Source organism: Scyliorhinus torazame, chromosome 13, assembly GCF_047496885.1.
Source record: "Scyliorhinus torazame isolate Kashiwa2021f chromosome 13, sScyTor2.1, whole genome shotgun sequence".
NCBI classification, from domain to species: domain Eukaryota; kingdom Metazoa; phylum Chordata; class Chondrichthyes; order Carcharhiniformes; family Scyliorhinidae; genus Scyliorhinus; species Scyliorhinus torazame.
The window spans coordinates 90,096,789-90,115,765 of NC_092719.1; the positions used below are offsets into that span (position 1 = coordinate 90,096,789).

General features: G+C 48.8%; 1 protein-coding gene across 1 annotated transcript in view; it reads left to right on the forward strand.

The window, feature by feature from the left end:
- Window positions 1-18,977, forward strand: part of LOC140388183 (NUAK family SNF1-like kinase 1) — a 314,941-nt gene that overhangs the window by 236,716 nt on the left and 59,248 nt on the right. The gene's annotated exons all lie outside the window — the stretch shown is intronic.

An 18,977-nucleotide genomic window follows, 5' to 3' on the forward strand; every position in this document is an offset into this window, starting at 1 on the left:
TCTCCCTTAACTGTTCAAATTCAAGAACAAAATCCAAGTAAAACCAGAAAACCTTTTATCAAGACGTGGCCCAGCGCACGGCATTCTTACTGGTATAAGACTTGTTATTGATACTCTGTTCCCCTTTTTAACCAGCAGGTTTGAATTCCTTCCAGAAAGCAATTCTCTCTTTTAAGTTACCAAGTAGACTGGAAATTTCTTTTAAAATGAGGATAGAGAAACACTTCTTTCAATCTGCGCAGTTCAAACCAGTCCAAACTCAAAGCTAAAGTAAAACCTCATAGAGCCAGAGCCCAGCTCCACCCACACAACGACATCACTGAAGTCATGTGATAAGACAAAAACATGTCTTAAAGGGACACTCACATGACACAGGGTCACCACTTTTAGAACAAATACAATCTGAGATCTGCGGGAAGACTGAGGCTGGTTTGATTGCAGCTTCAAGCTGGGTCAGGGCTGTGCTGGAAAGTTGGGGTCAGGGCTGTGCTGGACAGTTGGAGTTAGGGCTATGTTGGGCAGTTGGTGTCAGGGTTGTGTTGGGCAGTTGGGGTCAGGGCTGTGTTGGGCAGTTGGGGTCAGGGATGTGTTGGGCAGTTGGGGTCAGGGCTGTGATGGGCAGCTGGGGTCAGGGCTGTGTTGAGCAGTTGGACTCAGGGCTGTGATGGGCAGTTGGGGTTAGGGCTATGTTGGGCAGTTGGGGCGAGGGCTATGCTGGGCAGTTGAGGTCAGGGCTGTGTTGGGCAGCTGGGGTCAGGGCTGTGTTGAGCAGTTGGACTCAGGGCTGTGATGGGCAGTTGGGGTCAGGGCTGTGTTGGGCAGTTGGGGTTAGGGCTATGTTGGGCAGTTGGGGTCGCGGCTGTGTTGGGCAGTTGGGGTTAGGGCTATGTTGGGCAGTTGGGGTCAGGGCTGTGTTGGGCAGTTGGGGTTAGGGCTACGTTGGGCAGTTGGGGTCAGGGCTGTGTTGGGCAGTTGGGGTCAGGGCTATGTTGGGCAGTTGGGGTGAGGGCTATGTTGGGCAGTTGGGGTCAGGGCTGTGTTGGGCAGTTAGGGTCAGGGCTATGTTGGGTAGTCGGGATTAGGGCTGTGATGGGCAGTTGGGGTCTGGGCTGTGTTGGGCAGTTGGGGTTAGGGCTGTGTTGGGCAGTTGGGGTCAGGGCTGTGTTGGGCAGTTGGGGTTAGGGCTATGTTGGGCAGTTGAGGTCAGGGCTGTGTTGGGCAGTTGGGAGTAGGGCTGTGATGGGCAGTTGGGGGTCAGGGCTGTGTTGAGCAGTTGGGGTTAGGGCTGTGTTGGGCAGTTGGGGTCAGGGCTGTGTTGGGCAGTTGGGGTCAGGGCTGTGTTGGGCAGTTGGGGTCAGGGCTGTGTTGGGCAGTTGGGGTCAGGGCTGTGTTGGGCAGTTGGGGTCAGGGCTGTGTTGGGCAGTTGAGGTCAGGACTGTGTTGGGCAGTTGGGGTCAGGGCTGTGTTGGGCAGTTGGGGTTAGGGCTATGTTGGGCAGTTGGGGTGTGGGCTGTGCCGGGCAGTTGGGGTCAGGGCTGTGTTGGGCAGTTAGGGTTAGGGCTGTGTTGGGCAGTTGGGGTTAGGGCTATGTTGGGCAGTTGGGGCGAGGGCTATGCTGGGCAGTTGAGGTCAGGGCTGTGTTGGGCAGCTGGGGTCAGGGCTGTGTTGGGCAGCTGGAGTCAGGGCTGTGTTGGGCAGTTGGGGTCAGGGCTGTGTTGGGCAGTTGGGGTCAGGGCTGTGTTGGGCAGTTGGGGTGAGGGTTGTTCCGGGCAGTTGGAGTCAGGGCTGTGTTGGGCAGTTGGGGTGCGGGCTGTGCCGGGCAGTTGAGGTCAGGGCTGTGTTGGGCAGTTGGGGTCAGGGCCGTGTTGGGCAGTTGGGGTCAGGGCTGTGTTGGGCAGTTGGGGTCAGGGCTGTGTTGAGCAGTTGGGGTTAGGGCTGCGTTGGGCAGTTGGGGTTAGGGCTGTGTTGGGAAGTTGGGGTTAGGGCTGTGTTGGGCATTTGGGGTCAGGGCTGTGTTGGGCATTTGGGGTCAAGGCTGTGCCGGGCAGTTGGGGTCAGGGCTGCGTTTGGCAGTTGGGGTCAGGGCTATGTTGGGCAGTTGGGGTCAGGGCTGTGTTGGGCAGTTGGGGTGAGGGTTGTTCCGGGCAGTTGAGGTCAGGGCTGTGTTGGGCAGTTGGGGTTAGGGCTGTGCTGGACAGTTGGCGGTTAGGGCTATGTTGGGCAGTTGGGGTCATGGCTGTGTTGGGCAGTTGGGGTGAGGGCTGTGCCGGGCAGTTGAGGTCAGGGCTGTGTTGGGCAGTTGGGGTTAGGGCTGTGTTGGGCAGTTGGGGTCGGGGCTGTGTTGGGCAGTTGGGGTGAGGGTTGTGTTGGGCAGTTGGGGTCAGGGCTGTGTTGGGCAGTTGGGGTTAGGGCTATGTTGGGCAGTTAGGGTGAGGGCTGTGCCGGGCAGTTGGGGTCAGGGCTGCGTTGGGCAGTTGGGGTCGGGGCTGTGTTGGGCAGTTGGGGTGAGGGTTGTGTTGGGCAGTTGGGGTCAGGGCTGTGTTGGGCAGTTGGGGTTAGGGCTATGTTGGGCAGTCGGGGTTAGGGCTGTGTTGGGCAGTTGATGTTAGGGCTGTGTTGGGCATTTGGGGTCAGGGCTGTGTTGGGCAGTCGGGGTTAGGGCTGTGTTGGGCAGTTGGTGTTAGGGCTGTGTTGGGCATTTGGGGTCAAGGCTGTGCCGGGCAGTTGGGGTCAGGGCTGTGTTGGGCAGTTGGGGTCAGGGCTGTGTTGGGCAGTTGGGGCTAAGGCTGTGTTGGGCAGTTGGGGTTAGGGCTGTGTTGGGCATTTGGGGTCAGGGCTGTGTTGGGCATTTGGGGTCAAGGCTGTGCCGGGCAGTTGGGGTCAGGGCTGTGTTGGGCATTTGGGGTCAGGGCTGTGTTGGGCATTTGGGGTCAAGGCTGTGCCGGGCAGTTGGGGTCAGGGCTGCGTTGGGCAGTTGGGGTCAGGGCTATGTTGGGCAGTTGGGGTCATGGCTGTGTTGGGCAGTTGGGGTGAGGGCTGTGCCGGGCAGTTGAGGTCAGGGCTGTGTTGGGCAGTTGGGGTTAGGGCTATGTACATGCACGTACAGAGATCACTACACTCATCTTGATACTTGTTAAGTGTTATGAGGTCCCCGCCTCTACCGCTCTGTCAGGCAGTGAGTTGGTAAGTATTGTGATTGGTAAGTAAAATCTTTATTCCTTTCACTTATTCATTATTTGATATTATATTTGTAATCAGTTAAGGTAAAGTGTAAAAATGGTAGGAGATCCCAGACCCGTGATATGCTCCTCGTGCTCAATGTGGGAGTTCAGGGACCCAGCCGATACCCAGGACTCCTTCATGTGCGGGAAGTGTGTCCAGCTGCAGCTCCTGTTAGACCACATGACGGCTCTGGAGCTGTGGATGGCCTCACTTTGGAGCATCCGCGATGCTGAGGAGGTCGTGGATAGCACGTTCAGTGAGTTGGTCACACCGCAGATTAGGATTGGTGAGGGAGACAGGGAATGGGTAACCAAAAGACAGAGAAAGAGCAGGAAGGCAGTGTTGGTGTCCCCTGCGGTCATCTCCCTCCAAAACAGGTATACCGTTTTGGATACTGTTGGGGGCGATGACTCACCAGGGGAAGGCAGTAGTAGCCAGGCTCATGCCACCGTGGCTGGCTCTGCTGCGTAGAAGGGCAGGAAAAAGACTGGCAGGGCTATAGTCATAGGGGATTCAATCATAAGAGGAGTAGACAGGCGTTTCTGTGGTTGAAAAAGAGACTCCCGAATGGTATGTTGCCTCCCGGGTGCACGGGTCAGGGATGTCTCAGATCGGCTGCAGGACATACTGAAGGGGGAGGGTGAACAGCGAGTTGTCGTGGTGCATATAGGCACCAACAATATAGGTAAAAAACAGGATGAGGTCCTACAATCAGAATTTAGGGAGTTAGGAGATAAGTTAAAAAGTAGGACCTCAAAGGTAGTAATCTCAGGATTGCTACCAGTGCCACGAGACAGTCAGAGTAAAAATTCAAGAATAGTCAGAATGAATAAGTGGCTTGAGAGATGGTGCAGGAGGGAGGGGTTCAGATTTTTGGGACATTGGAACCGGTTCTCGGGGCGGTGGGGCCATTACAAATCGGATGGTCTACACCTGGGCAGGACTGGAACCAATGTCCTAGGGCGTGCTTTTGCTAACACTGTTGGGGAGGTTTTAAACTCATGTGGCAAGGGGATGGGAACCAGATTAGGAAGTTAGAGGTCAGTAAAGAGGCAGCAACTAAAGCCAGTAAGGTACCAGATAATAAACTCAATGTGACTAACGGGAAGAGTAGACAGGGAAGAGATGATGAATGCAAAGGGACAGGTGGTCTGAAGTGCATTTGTTTCAATGCAAGAAGTGTAGCAGGTAAGGCAGATGAATTTAGGTCTTGGATTAGTACAGGGAATATGATGTTATTGGTATTACTGAGACTTGGTTGAGGGAAGGGCAAGACTGGCAACTAAATATCCCAGGGTATAGATGCTTCAGGAGGGATAGAGAGGGAGGTAAAAGGGGTGGAGGAGTTGCATTATTGGTCAGAGATGATATCACAGCTGTGATTAAGGAGGGCACGATGGAGGATTCGAGCACTGAGGCAATATGGGTAGAGCTAAGAAATAGGAAGGGTGCAGTAACATTGTTGGGACTTTACTACAGGCCTCCCAAAAGCGAGCGTCAAGTAGAGGTACAAATATGTAGACAGATTATAGAAAAATGTAGGAGCAATAGTGTGGTCGTGATGGGAGATTTTAACTTCCCCAACATTGATTGGGACTCATTAAGTGTTGGAGGCGTAGATGGAGCAGAATTAGTAAGGAGCATCCAGGAGAGTTTTTTAGAGCAGTATGTAAATAGTCCAACTCGGGAACGGGCCATACTGGATCTGGTATTGGGGAATGATCCCGGCCAGGTGGTTGAAGTTTCAGTCGGTGATTACATTGGGAATAGCGATCACAATTCCGTAAGTTTTAGAATACTTATGGACAAAGAGGAGAGTGGTCCTAAAGGAAGAGTGCTAAATTGGGGAAAGGCCAAGTATAACAAAATTCGGCAGGAGCTAGGGAATGTGGATTGGGAGCAGCTGTTTAAGGGTAAATCCACATTTGAAATGTGGGAGTCTTTTAAGGAAAGGTTGATTAGAGTGCAGGACAGACATGTCCCTGTGAAAATGAGGGATAGAAATGGCAAGATTAGGGAACCATGGATGATGGATGGAATTGTGAGACTAGCTAAGATGAAAAAGGAAGCATACAGAAGATCTAGGCGACTTAATACTGATGAAGCTTTGGAGGCATGTCGGGAAAGTAGGACAAATCTCAAACGCGCAATAAAGAGGGCTAAAAGGGGTCATGAAATATCTTTGGCTAACAGGGTTAAGGAAAATCCCAAAGCCTTTTATTCGTATATAAGGAGCAATAGGGGTAACTCGAGAAAGGATTGGCCCACTCAAAGACAAAAGAGGGAATTTATGGGTGGAGTCAGAGGAAATGGGTGAGATTCTTAATGAGTACTTTGCATCGTATTCACCAAGGAGAGGGACATGACAGATGTTGAGGCTAGGGATGGATGTTTAAATACTCTAGGTCAAGTCGGCATAAGGAAGGGGGAAGATTTGAATATTCTAAAAGGCATTTAGGTGGACAAGTCCCCAGGTCCGGATGGGATCTATCCCATGTTACTGAGGGAAGTGAGGGATGAAATAGCTGGGGCCTTAACAGATATCTTTGCAGCATCCTTGAGCACGGGTGAGCTCCCGGAGGAATGGAGAATTGCTAATGTTGTCCCTTTGTTTAAGAAGGGTAGCAGGGATAATCCAGGGAAATATAGGCCTGTGAGGTTGACGTCAGTGGTAGGCAAACTGTTGGAGAAGATACTGAGGGATAGGATCTATTCACATTTGGAAGAAAATAGACTTATCAGTGATAGGCAGCATGGTTTTGTGCAGGGAAGGTCATGTCTTACAAAGCTAATAGAATTCTTTGAGGAAGTGACAAAGTTAATTGATGAGGGAAGGGCTGTAGATGTCATATACATGGACTTCAGTAAGGCGTTTGATAAAGTTTCCCATGGCAGGTTGATGGAAAAAGTGAAGTCGTATGAGGTTCAGGGTGTACTAGCTAGATGGATAAAGAACTGGCTGGGCAACAGGAGACAGAGAGTAGTGGTGGAAGGGAGTGTCTCAAAATGGAGAAAGGTGACTAGTGGTGTTCCACAGGGATCTGTACTCGGACCACTGTTGTTTGTGATATACATAAATGATCTGGACGAAGGTATAGGTGGTCTGATTAGCAAGTTTGCAGATGATATTAAGATTGGTGGAGTTGCAGATAGCGAGGAGGACTGTCAGAGAATACAGCAAAATAGAGATAGATTGGAGAGTTGGGCAGAGAAATGGCAGATGGAGTTCAATCCAGGCAAATGCGAGGTGATGCATTTTGGAAGATCTAATTCAAGAGCGGACTCTACGGTCAATGGAAGAGTCCTGGGGAAAATTGATGTACAGAGGGATCTGGGAGTTCAGGTCCATTGTACCCTGAAGGTGGCAACGCAGGTCGATAGAGTGGTCAAGAAGGCATACAGCATGCTTGCCTTCATTGGACGGGGTATTGAGTACAAGAGTCGGCAGGTCATGTTACAGTTGTATAGGATTTTGGTTAGGCCACATTTGGAATACTGGGTGCAGTTCTGGTTGCCACATTACCAGAAAGATGTGAATGCTTTAGAGAGGGTGCAGAGGAGGTTCACGAGGATGTTGCCTGGTATGGAGGGTGCTAGCTATGAAGAAAGGTTGAGTAGATTAGGATTGTTTTCGTTGGAAAGACGGATGTTGAGGGGGGACCTGATTGAGGTCTACAAAATTATGAGAGGTATGGACAGGGTGGATAGCAACAAGCTTTTTCCAAGAGTGGGGGTGTCAATTACAAGGGGTCACGATTTCAAGGTGAGAGAGGGAAAGTTTAAGGGAGATGTGCGTGGAAAGTTTTTTACGCAGAGGGTGGTGGGTGCCTGGAACGCTTTTCCAGCAGAGGTGGTAGAGGCTGGCACAATAGCATCATTTAAGATGCATCTAGACAGATATATGAATGGGCGGGGAACAGAGGGAAGTAGATCCTTGGAAAATAGAAGACAGGTTTAGATAAAGGATCTGGATCGGCGCAGGCTGGGGGGGGGGGGGGGGGGGGGGGGCGAAGGGCTTGTTCCTGTGCTGTAATTTTCTTTGTTCTTTGTTCTTTGTAGACAGTGCCAATTAATATTTATGAGTCCCATCTTAATTTTAAAAATTTGTGAGTCCAAACTTTATGAATTTGTTCGGTTGAGTTGCTTTCTTCTCCTGTTGTTGAAGTGGTGATGTTGATGTCGTCATTTCTTTGTGAACGTCGTCAGTGTTCTTGTGTTTAAGTAACCAACAAGTCATCATGAGGTGTTTGAATGGTCGAATCACTTTGTTGTCTGATTTAGATTTTTTTTTCTATGCTTGTGGTAGCGATTCTATGTTACATCTTTGTTCTCTGACATGGACGTTTTCCTGTGTTTGCGGTATTGATTCTGTATGTCATCTGGCTTGAAAGTTGGTTTGCTTGTTTGTAGTGGGGCACATATGAATTCGCGAGATTCGTTGTCATGCCATGGTATGTTTGTACTCTTGCCATTGTTTTGAGCTGTGCTGATACATTGTCCTTCGTGTGCAGAGTTGTACCATCTCGTACAAGTTGTTTCATTGTTGTTGTTTCTGTCGTTTCTGTCTTTGTTGTTTCTGTCGTTTCTGTCTTTGTTGTTTCCGTTGTTGTTCTTGTTGTTGTTTTTGTCGTGCTTGTTGTTTCTGATTTTGTTGTTGTTCTTGTTGTTTTTGTCGTGCTTGTTATTGTTCTTGTAGTTTTTGTTGTTGTGATTGTAGTTTTTGTTGTGCTTCTTGTTGTTTTTGCTGTTGTTGTTCTTGTTTCTGTTGTGCTTCTTGTGGTTTTTGTTGTTCTTGTTGCGCTCAATGACTGTTCCGTGTGGATAATTTGAGTCATTCTCAAAGTTATTGGTGTCAGTGTCCTTTGTGGTATCTGATATTTCATTGAGCGTTTCTTCTTGAAAATTGTGAGAATGATCTGATGTTGCATTGATCTTGGTGACATCACTCCTTTGTGGTTGATGTGATTCCTCTTTGATCCTTGGTGCTCCTCTTCTGGAGTCATTTCTATTTCACTTGAATCATTATTGATTTCTTGGTGCTTCTCTTTTGGAGTCAAAATCTTCAAGATTTCATTTTCTTGTGGGTAGTTTAGAGTAGATGAGGTTTTAATTGACGTGGTCTCACTGGACTCAAGAGTAGTTTCACTTTGATTGTTGAGTGCTTCTGTACATACAAGCTGAGATATGTCAGTCTCTCTGATCTTGCACATCTTGTCTGTGATCGTGATCATATTGTCACTATTCTCACATACAGTGGGTAGACATTCAGTGTCTTCTTGTTGGTTAAATGAGCTGGGTAGATGTTCATAGTCTGGTGGCTCAAATAAGCTGGGTCGACTGTCATAGTCTTTTTGTTGTTCACGTGAGCTTGGTACACTTTCATAGTCTGCTGCTGGTTGCTCAGATAAGGTGGAAAGACTTTCATTGTCTTCTTCATGCACGGTTGTCGCTCTGGAGTCTTTAATTGCTTCCATTCTGGAGTCTGTCAGTGAGCTCTCTGTGGAGGCTTGCGTCGCGCTCTCTATGGAGTCTTTCATCGCTCTCTCTGTCGAGTCATGCTGTGTTCTCTCTTTGGAGTCGATCTGTGCTCTCTCAATGGAGTCGTTCTGTGCTCTCTGTGTGGTGTTGTTTTCTTCTTGGCTGATTGACAGGTTGCTGTCTTTCAATGTTTCAAAAATCTGCCATTGCATCATGGTATTGGATTCCTCTACCATGAGTAGATTCGTATTGAGCTCTTCAACCATGTTGCTGATGCTATGATCATCATATCCGAAGAACTCAGCCATGTCTGAGTAGTATTCTACAATATACAAATCATCTTCTTTGGTTTCGGATTTGTCATTGTGCTCTTCACTTTGGGTGGTGCAAACTGCTTGTTCCAGGGTGCTGCTGAGGTTATTTTCAACTGCTGGTAGAAGTTCAGGCATTGTTCTGTCTTTCGAGGTAAAGAAATTGTGTTTTGTAGCTTTAAAACTCTTTTTTTCAATTTTCGGGCATTTCCCCTTTAAGTGGGCGTGTCCGGGTCCTCAGACGTCATGACGCTCGTGACGTTATGTGTAGGGCTCGATTGCACATGAGCAATCCGAGTTTCCTTTACTGTGCACTCTTTTTGCGGCTTCTCGTGCATGCGCAGAACATTGTTTTGCCGGTTTGCGCCTTTTAGGGTAGTGCGCATGTGCGGACTGGTCAGACTGCACATGCGCAAGATGGGTGCCACTCAGAACTTCCGCCTTCTTCTGTTTAAACCCTGCCTCTGCCTCGTGGTGAGTATTCGTGCCATTTTTACAGATTTCGTTTTCTGGATACTGATTCTTTGTTTGTAAAGACTCAAAGTATTGTTTTTGTTCACAAGCAAGGCATTTTTGGATAGCGATTTCTAGGGTTAGATACTTATTTTGTGAATGTTCTTCCCTCAAATTTTTATCAGATAGTCCAGAAATTAATTGATCCATTATCATAGGGTCTCTGAAATCAGCATAATTACAGCCTTGTGCTATTAACTTGAGGTCTGTAATAAAATCAGTGATGGGCTCTCCGTTTCTCTGGCATCTATGACAAAAGTTAAATCTTTCCAGCATCTCACCAGACTGATTTTTACAATGTTCTTCAAATTTAGCAATAATCACTTTAAATTTAATTTTGTCGTCACCTTCCAAGAAATTAAAGGAGTTATTGATCTCGATGGCTTCACGTCCTGCTATTCCGAGTAGTAGTGCTTTTCCTTTTTTTCAGAGAGCGTGTTTAAATCATTAGCTGCCATATATACTTGGAACTTTTGTATAAACATTTTCCAGTTATTAGTTAAGTTACCGTGAGTTTTCAGCTGCATTGATACGTGAACGTGTTCCATTGAATCGTTTAGTCGTTGAGGATCCATCTGCTGCGAAGTCTTCCACAGTCGAATATCCGGTCTGAATTTTCTTCTCTTTTTTGTCTAACCTAATCTAACTAGTTCTTTTAAAGCCAAGACGCCTGGTACCATCTTTTATTACACTCCTATATTATCTTGATATACTACGGAGTGTAATATGTGTCACTCAAACCTTGGTTACTGATGAGGTCTTCTGAATCTTGATGAAGAAGACTCAAACTCGTCCAGTAGTAACAAAAGGTTTATTGAGTAACTATAACAATAATTTTGTGAGTTCTTTACTTTAACATTGATACTAGTGATAAGGTTAACAAGATCGAACTACAGTAACTATACGTAACTCCACTAACCATCTGAACTAATCTGATACTGCCCTGGTCACAGTAAACCCAAAAGAGGGAGAGAGAGATCTAATGTGGTTTCTTTTATACCCCTGTTGGTCCGGCCCTCTAGTGATCATGTGGTGCTACTGATTACACATTAACCCCTTATGTACATGCACATACAGAGATCACTACACTCATCTTGATACTCGTTAAATGTTATGAGGTCCCCGCCTCTACCACTCTGTCAGGCAGTGAGTTCCAGATTCCCACCCCCCCTCTGGTTGTGGTGTCCACACATGCCATCTGCTATAGACATGACCCATCAAGCGGGCGGCTGACAATGCCCTCTCTTTGTCCCTGCAGAAATAAATAGGAAAGGGTCAAGATTTGCGGGGGGGGGGGATAGAATTTCAGTAATTCGAGTCCTGTCCCCTTATGGGAATGGACCCAGGGAATCGCAGGGTTGCCTGAGGAGAGAGCAGTCACCGGCAGCGAGATTGACCTGCACCAGAGAGGATTAGGATCCACTGCCCCTTCACCCAGATGCCTGTCACAAGTGAGTACTTTGTGTCAGACAAAATGATCCTTCCCGCTCACTGAGCACATGTCCATTGTCTCTCAGCATCTCCACCTGATGAGTCGTTCCCCCATTGAGGTGTCACAGCCAACACCCCCACCCTCTGCCAGCAAAGAGACACACCTCTCAGTGGGTGACATAAGTGGACAGGTTTCTGGGGCATAATCTGATGAGCACCCCATAGTTGCTGATGCACATCAGGTGGAGGCAGTAACATCCATGGGGGACAGCATTCGGAGGTCTGCTGGACTCAGCTGTGTCCAGCCAGATGCCGAACCTCTGGACAAGGTTTTCCCAGAGCTAATGCAGATGATAGGACACCGACATGACATTCAGGAGGGGGGTGTCAGCGATACTCCAGTGACTGCAAGGCCGAATGGAGGAGTCTCAAGGCCTTCAGGTGCAGGAGATGGTGCCGACAATGCATGTCTCCCAGGCCAACACTGCTAGGGTGGTGACCGCAGTGGAAATCCTGGAGCATGACGTCCACGTCTTGAGTGATAGTGTCCAAGGCATGGCTCAGTCTGTGATAACCATGGCTGAGGGTCTCGACGTCCCAGTAACTGAAGGACATGTCCCAGACGCAGGTGGACATTGCTGAGGCACTCCAGAGTGTGGTCTAGTCACTGAGGAGCATCGCTGAGGGCATCGGTACCATGGTACAGACAATAGGGAGTCTACCATGCCAGATTGTGGAGGCCACAGCAGACCACCACAAAGCGTGGAGGGAGGGGATGGGGGCAATGGTACTGCAAGGCTCCACCAGAGCGGTACAGGTACCGGAGCCGGATTTTCAGCAGTCCGATGCACCGCTCAATGACAGCACGGGTGGCAATCTTGGTCTCTGGCCTCCCCACTGGCATCATTAGCCATGACCTCAGCGGCTCTGGTGCCCACAGGGCGACATGCGTGCCACCTGTGGGTGGGTCGCGGGCAAGTGTCAGGAGGGTCACGTGCCCCTTCAGCAGTACGCATGCCCGAGCTCAGCGGTGTAGAACGCTTCCGCCTGACGTCAATGCGCTGACCCAGGAGCAGAGTTTTTTTTTTACACGAACAGTTTTTTAAAAAATCGATGGAGTCTTCCTACCTGAAGCGGCGGCAGAGAGCAGGTCATGTGTACAGGGCGTACACTGACATCATGTGCTCTGGGCGTGAGAGGGATTCCTCCATTTTGCAGCTGCCAGCAGTGTTGGTGTGGACGTCAGGGCCTCTGGTGAACAATCCATGAAGAAGCTGAAAACCGCAACAAAGCAGCATAAAGATGATTTCTTGAGGTATGGGTTTATTAATTGTACCACTGGAAATCAGGATGCAAAGCCCATGTGTGTTATATGTAGGGAAGTTCTGGCAAATGAAAGATTAAAACCCTCAAAACTTCAAAGGCATTTGAAGACTAAACATGGTGAATTCGAGGACAAACCTCTCAAAGGATGCAGTGAGATCTTAAATCATCAGCTGAAGTCATTATCAGAAATATAACAAAGCTAGTGAGATTGTGAGGACCAAGCAGGCTCACCCGTTACGTTAAAGGTGAGTCACGAAGTTCGGGTGGCGTGAGTCACGAAGTTCGGGTGGCGTGAGTCACGAAGTTCGGGTGGCGTGAGTCACGAAGTTCGGGTGGCGTGAGTCACGAAGTTCGGGTGGCGTGAGTCATGAAGGTCGGCTGGCGAGGGGCCCAAAAGATGGGCGGTTGGTAAAAATGAGTTCCCGGCAAAAAGCTTGAAAAACACTGCCCTAGACCCCAGCCGGGAACATTAGGGAGGCTGTGCTCAGCTGCCCTCCACTCCACACTTAGCCTTTGGTCACGAGAAGATCCACAGTGGTGAAGTCCTGCTCTTTAGTGTTTGATTTTTGGCAGCTGTCTCAATGGTGCTGATGCCCCTAGAGTTCAGGCAAACTGTTCAGGCATCAAAGTGTGTTCGACCTGCAGTGCACTAATCATCTTCTGAGACATGGCATGTGTGCCCTCAAGGAGGCACTTGAGAGTTGAGAATATTTTGTTTATTCGAGGGTCAACAGTAATAAAGATTTGAAAATCAACTACAAAACATTCCACGTATCACACTAACCATTAAACAACAAGGAAAATTCCCCGTTCCATATTTGTACCAATACAAAGCTGTATCAGCTCATTTTCACACAAAAAACAAACACACTCTATTACCCTGCGTAGGTTCCTGAACAGAAACAAGGATAAGCCTGAGAATATGTTATCATGTCCAGAACTTTGCCATAGAAATAATCTGTCGAGGTGGCACGGTGGCGCAGTGGTTAGTACTGCTGCCTCATGGCACCATGGACCAAGATTCGATGCCGGTCCCAGTCACTGTACATGTGGAGTTTGCACATTTGCTCCGTGTCTGTGTGGGCCTCACCCCTACAACCCAATGATGTGCAGACTGGCTGGATTGGGCCCGCTAAATTGCCCCTTAATTGGAAAAAAATGTTTTAAAAAAAGAAATAAATAATCTGTCCAGTGTGTTACTTGTTCCACGTATCAGTGCCATTCTCCGTCCAGGAGCCGCAGTTGTGCAGGCCCTCCCACGTGGCCCAATCTCACTGGAACCAAATCCTGGCAACTTGGCTTACCTCCTCTCCCTCATCCGCCACACCGCCTGTTTCCCGATTTTGCTTACAAGTCATCACTTCCGCTTGGCGTAGGCAGAGAATCGTGGGAGGCCTGAGAACACAGATGTTACTATACAACTTGCATGCCATGCCAGCGAGTGGCGTGAAAACCATTCATACCGCTACCACGGTGTTGAAGCATGGCATTCCGTTGGACACCCAGCGATTTTCGGCTGACGTGTAATTCTCCGCGCGATCCGGCGAGAATCTGGATAGAGAATCCCGCCCAATATCTTTCCATAGATAAGGGGACCAAAACTGCTCTCATTACTCCAGATGTGGTCTCATCGGTACCTTGTACAGTTGCAGAAAGACTTTCCTACTCTTATACTCCAACCCCCTTGAAATAACGGCCAACATCCCATTAGCCTTCCTGATTACCTGCTGCACCAGTCTGCTAGCTTTCTGTGTTCCGTGCACCAGTATCCCCAAGTCCCTTTATGTTGAACCCTTCAAACAACCGAGCAACCTCAAACAAACCATTGTTTGCAGCAAACTACCCAGTCTTCAGAACAGTGACCACGACACCACACAACCCTGCCATGGCAATCTCTGCAAGACGTGCCAGATCACCGACATGGATACCACTATTACACGTGAGAACACCACCCACCAGGTACGCGGTACATACTCGTGCAACTTGGCCAACGGTGTCTACCTCATACGCTGCAGGAAAGGATGTCCCGAAGCATGGTACATTGGCGAGACCATGCAGACGCTGTGACAACGAATGAACGGACATCGCGCGACAATCACCAGGCAGGAATGTTCCCTTCCAGTCGGGGAACACTTCAGCAGTCAAGGGCATTCAGCCTCTGATCTCCGGGTAAGCGTTCTCCAAGGCGGCCTTCAGGACTCGCGACAACGCAGAATCGCCGAGCAGAAACTTATAGCCAAGTTCCGCACACATGAGTGCGGCCTCAACTGGGACCTGGGATTCATGTCGCATTACATTCATCCCCCACCATCTGGCCTGCAAAATCCTACCAACTGTCCTGGCTTGACACAATTCACACCTCTTGAACCATCTCTGGATCTGTAAAGATTTAATCGCCTGCTAATGCTCATATTCCAAGCATTGTCTGACATCTTTGAATCTGTCTACATATATGTTTCTGGAACATACCTCTTCATTCACCTGAGGAAGGAGCAGCGCTCCGAAAGCTAGTGACATCGAAACAAACCTGTTGGACTTTAACCTGGTGTTGTAAGACTTCTTACTGTGCTCACCCCAGTCCAACGCTGGCATCTCCACATCATTACTACATTTAGATTAGCAAAGACTCAAACTCATTGAGAACTGTACTAATAGTTCAATAAAACACATTGAACTCACTTCAAAGTCTGGAGCATCTTTTACTCAAAACTGCATCAAGCGGCAGCTTGTGTTATTCCAAATTATATAACACAACATGATACCAGGAGTCTGTTCAATCTAGTTAGTTCAACTCAGCAAGATCCGTGACGACCAGCGAATGTATACCGGCACAATGGAAAAGATTCAGGCTCTTCACCAGCTCAGGACCTCCGGCAATCTCAGTGCCAACTGGCGGACATTCAAGCAGAAATTTCAGCTTTACGTCGAAGCATCGGACCTCAGTGGTGCGTCTGATGCACGGAAGATGGCTCTTTTCCTCACCACAGCGGGTGATCACGCCTTGGAAATATTCAACTACTTTCACTTCGCCAAAGACCAGGACAAGACAAAGTTTCAGACCGTCCTGGACAAGGTTGGCAGCCACTGTGAGGGGGACACCAACAAAATCTTCGAGCGCTACATATTCAAGCAGCGATTGCAAGGTAAAGACGAATTCTTTAACTCATGTTTAACTAACCTTAGACTGCTAGCGCAATCCTGCAACTTCGGTGATATCACTGACTCCATGATCAGAGGCCAAATCGATTTTGGAGTTCACATTGATCCTCTGAGAGAGCAGTTACTGAAGATCAAGCATATGACCCTGCCAGTCACGATTGAAACATGCACATTGCATGAGCACGCTAAAAATCGCTATTCCCAGTACAAAAAGGCAGAAAATGATAAACTCGCCTCCCACGAGGCGGAGAGTGTGCAGGCCATCTCCCGGATGCAGCACCTCAACATTGACGAAAGCGGCCATTTCGCCTGCTCTTCCCAGGGCCCGACGCATGCGTGATGCAAACGGGATAACGAAGCAGCCGAAACCCGCACTACGCAGGTGCAGACATCTGAGAACTGGTTTAGGGGGCTGGTTTAGCACACTGGGCTAAATCGCTGGCTTTTAAAGCAGACCAAGACAGGCCAGCGGCACGGTTCAATTCCCGTACCAGCCTCCCCGAACAGGTGCTCGAATGTGGCGACTAGGGGCTTTTCACAGTAACTTCATTTGAAGCCTACTAGTGACAATAAGCGATTTTCATTTGTCTACAAAATTATGAGGGGCATTGACAGAGTGGATAGTCAGAGGCTTTTCCCCGGGGTAGAGGGGTCAATTACTAGGGGGCATAGGTTTTAAGGTGAGAGGGGCAAGGTTTAGAGTAGATGTATGAGGCAAGTTTTTGGGGCAGCACGGTAGCATTGTGGCTAGCACAATTGCTTCACAGCTCCAAGGTTCCAGGTTCGATTCCGGCTTGGGTCACTGTCTGTGCGGAGTCCGCACATCCTCCCCGTGTGGGCGTAGGTTTCCTCCGGGCGCTCCGGTTTCCTCCCACAGTCCAAAGATGTGCAGGTTAGGTGGATTGGCCAATCTAAATTGCCCTTAGTGTCCAAAATTGCCCTTAGTGTTGGGTGGGATTACTGGGTTATGGGGATAGGGTGGAGATGTGGATCTTGGGTTGGGTGCTCTTTCCAAGAGCCGGTGCAGACTCGATGGGCTGAATGGCCTCCTTCTGCACTGTAAATTCTATGAAACTGTACTGCACATGTACAACGATGCACGGAGCGTCAGGACACCGACGTCATGACGGGTTCGAACTGTGGCACCACCCATTTAAAGAAACACTGCCCTGCAAGAGGCAGACGCTGTTCAAACTGAGGGAAGCCAGGCCACTATGCAGCCCTGTGCGGATCTGCACCGCCAGTCAGGAGCCAGCGCTCCCAATTCCGACGATGGTGCATTCGGAGTGCGCAACAACGCATACAGGATTCTGATCCTGACAGTGCAACGGATCCAGATGCTGAATGCCTGGACAACGCCTACCGTGTGGGCATTATGATAAAGTGTGACTATGCCACATCAGACACATCGCAAGTCCAATCCATCCTAGCTGTGAATTCTGAGGACGAATGAGCAGTGATGAAGGTCAACCACTGCCCCATCCAGTTCAAGCTGGGCACAGGTGCCTCTGCCAACCTCCTCTCACAGGCAGACTTCAGACGCATTAAGAAGCCCCCTACGGTCCTTCCAGCAGCCTGCAAGCTCCTGGATTACAACGGGAATGCCATCATGGCACTGGGATCCAGCCAACTGCACGTATCCAACCGACACACACAAGCACGGTTACGCTTTGAAATTGTTAAGTCGGACAGGGCATCCCTACTAGGTGCGCACGCCTGCAAGCAGCTGAACCTCATTCAAAGGGTTTACACCACAACATCCTCCCATGTGGATCTTCAGGCCGGCATCGACGACATCCTCGCCCAGTATCCAGATGTGTTCAACGGGATGGGCACGCTGCCGTATTGATACAAGAGTCTGCTACGGCCTGATGCCAAGCCAGTGGTCCACGCACCACGACGAGTCCCTGCTCCACTGAGAGAGCGCCTGATGGCACAGCTCAAGGATCTTCAGCAAAAAGGCATCATATCCAAGGTCACCGAACCGACTGACTGGGTCAGCTCGATGGTGAGCGTAAAGAAGCATTCGGGGGACCTGCGCATCTGCATTGATCCCATTGAGCCTTTGGCTTTGATCTTTAAGTCATCTTTGTCTAGAGGAATAGTGCCAGAAGACTGGAGGATAGCAAATGTTGTCCCCTTGTTCAAGAAGGGAAGTAGAGACAACCCCGGTAACTATAGACCAGTGAGCCTTACTTCTGTTGTGGGCAAAGTCTTGGAAAGGTTTATAAGAGATAGGATGTATAATCATCTGGAAAGGAATAATTTGATTAGAGATAGTCAACACGGTTTTGTGAAGGGTAGGTCGTGCCTCACAAACCTTATTGAGTTCTTTGAGAAGGTGACCAAGCAGGTGGATGAGGGTAAAGCAGTTGATGGATATGGATTTCAGTAAAGCGTTTGATAAGGTTCCCCACGGTAGGCTACTGCAGAAAATATGGAGGTATGGGATTCAGGGTGATTTAGCAGTTTGGATCAGAAATTGGCTAGCTGAAAGAAGACAAAGGGTGGTGGTTGATGGGAAATGTTCAGACTGGAGTCCAGTTACTAGTGGTGTACCACAAGGATCTGTTTTGGGGCCACTGCTGTTTGTCAGTTTTATAAGTGACCTGGAGGAGGGCGTAGAAGGATGGGTGAGTAAATTTGCGGATGACACTAAAGTCGGTGGAGTTGTGGACAGTGCGGAAGGATGTTACAAGTTACAGAGGGACATAGATAAGCTGCAGCGCTGGGCTGAGAGGTGGCAAATGGAGTTTAATGCAGAAAAGTGTGAGGTGATTCATTTTGGAAGGAATAACAGGAAGACAGAGTACTGGGCTAATGGTAAGATTCTTGGTAGTGTGGATGAACAGAGAGATCTCGGTGTCCATGTACATAGATCCCTGAAAGTTGCCACCCAGGTTGAGAGGGTTGTTAAGAAGGCGTACGGTGTGTTAGCTTTCATTGGTAGAGGGATTGAGTTTCGGAGCCATGAAGTCATGTTGCAGCTGTACAAAACTCTGGTGCGGCCGCATTTGGAGTATTGCGTGCAATTCTGGTCGCCGCATTATAGGAAGGATGTGGAAGCATTGGAAAGGGTGCAGAGGAGATTTACCAGAATGTTGCCTGATATGGAGGGAAGATCTTATGAGGGAAGGCTGAGGGACTTGAGGCTGTTTTCGTTAGAGAGAAGAAGGTTAAGAGGTGACTTAATTGAGGCATACAAGATGATCAGAGGATTAGATAGGGTGGACAGTGCAAGCCTTTTTCCTCGGATGGTGATGTCTAACACAAGGGGACATAGCTTTAAATTGAGGGGAGATAGATATAGGACAGATGTCAGAGGTAGGTTCTTTACTCAGAGCGTCATAAGAGCGTGGAATGCCCTGCCTGCAACAGTAGTGGACTCGCCAACACTAAGGGCATTCAAATGGTCATTGGATAGACCTATGGATGATAAGAGAATACTGTAGATGGGCTTTAGAGTGGTTTCACAGGTCAGCGCAACATCGAGGGCCGAAGGGCCTGTACTGCGCTGTAATGGTCTATGCCAAGGAT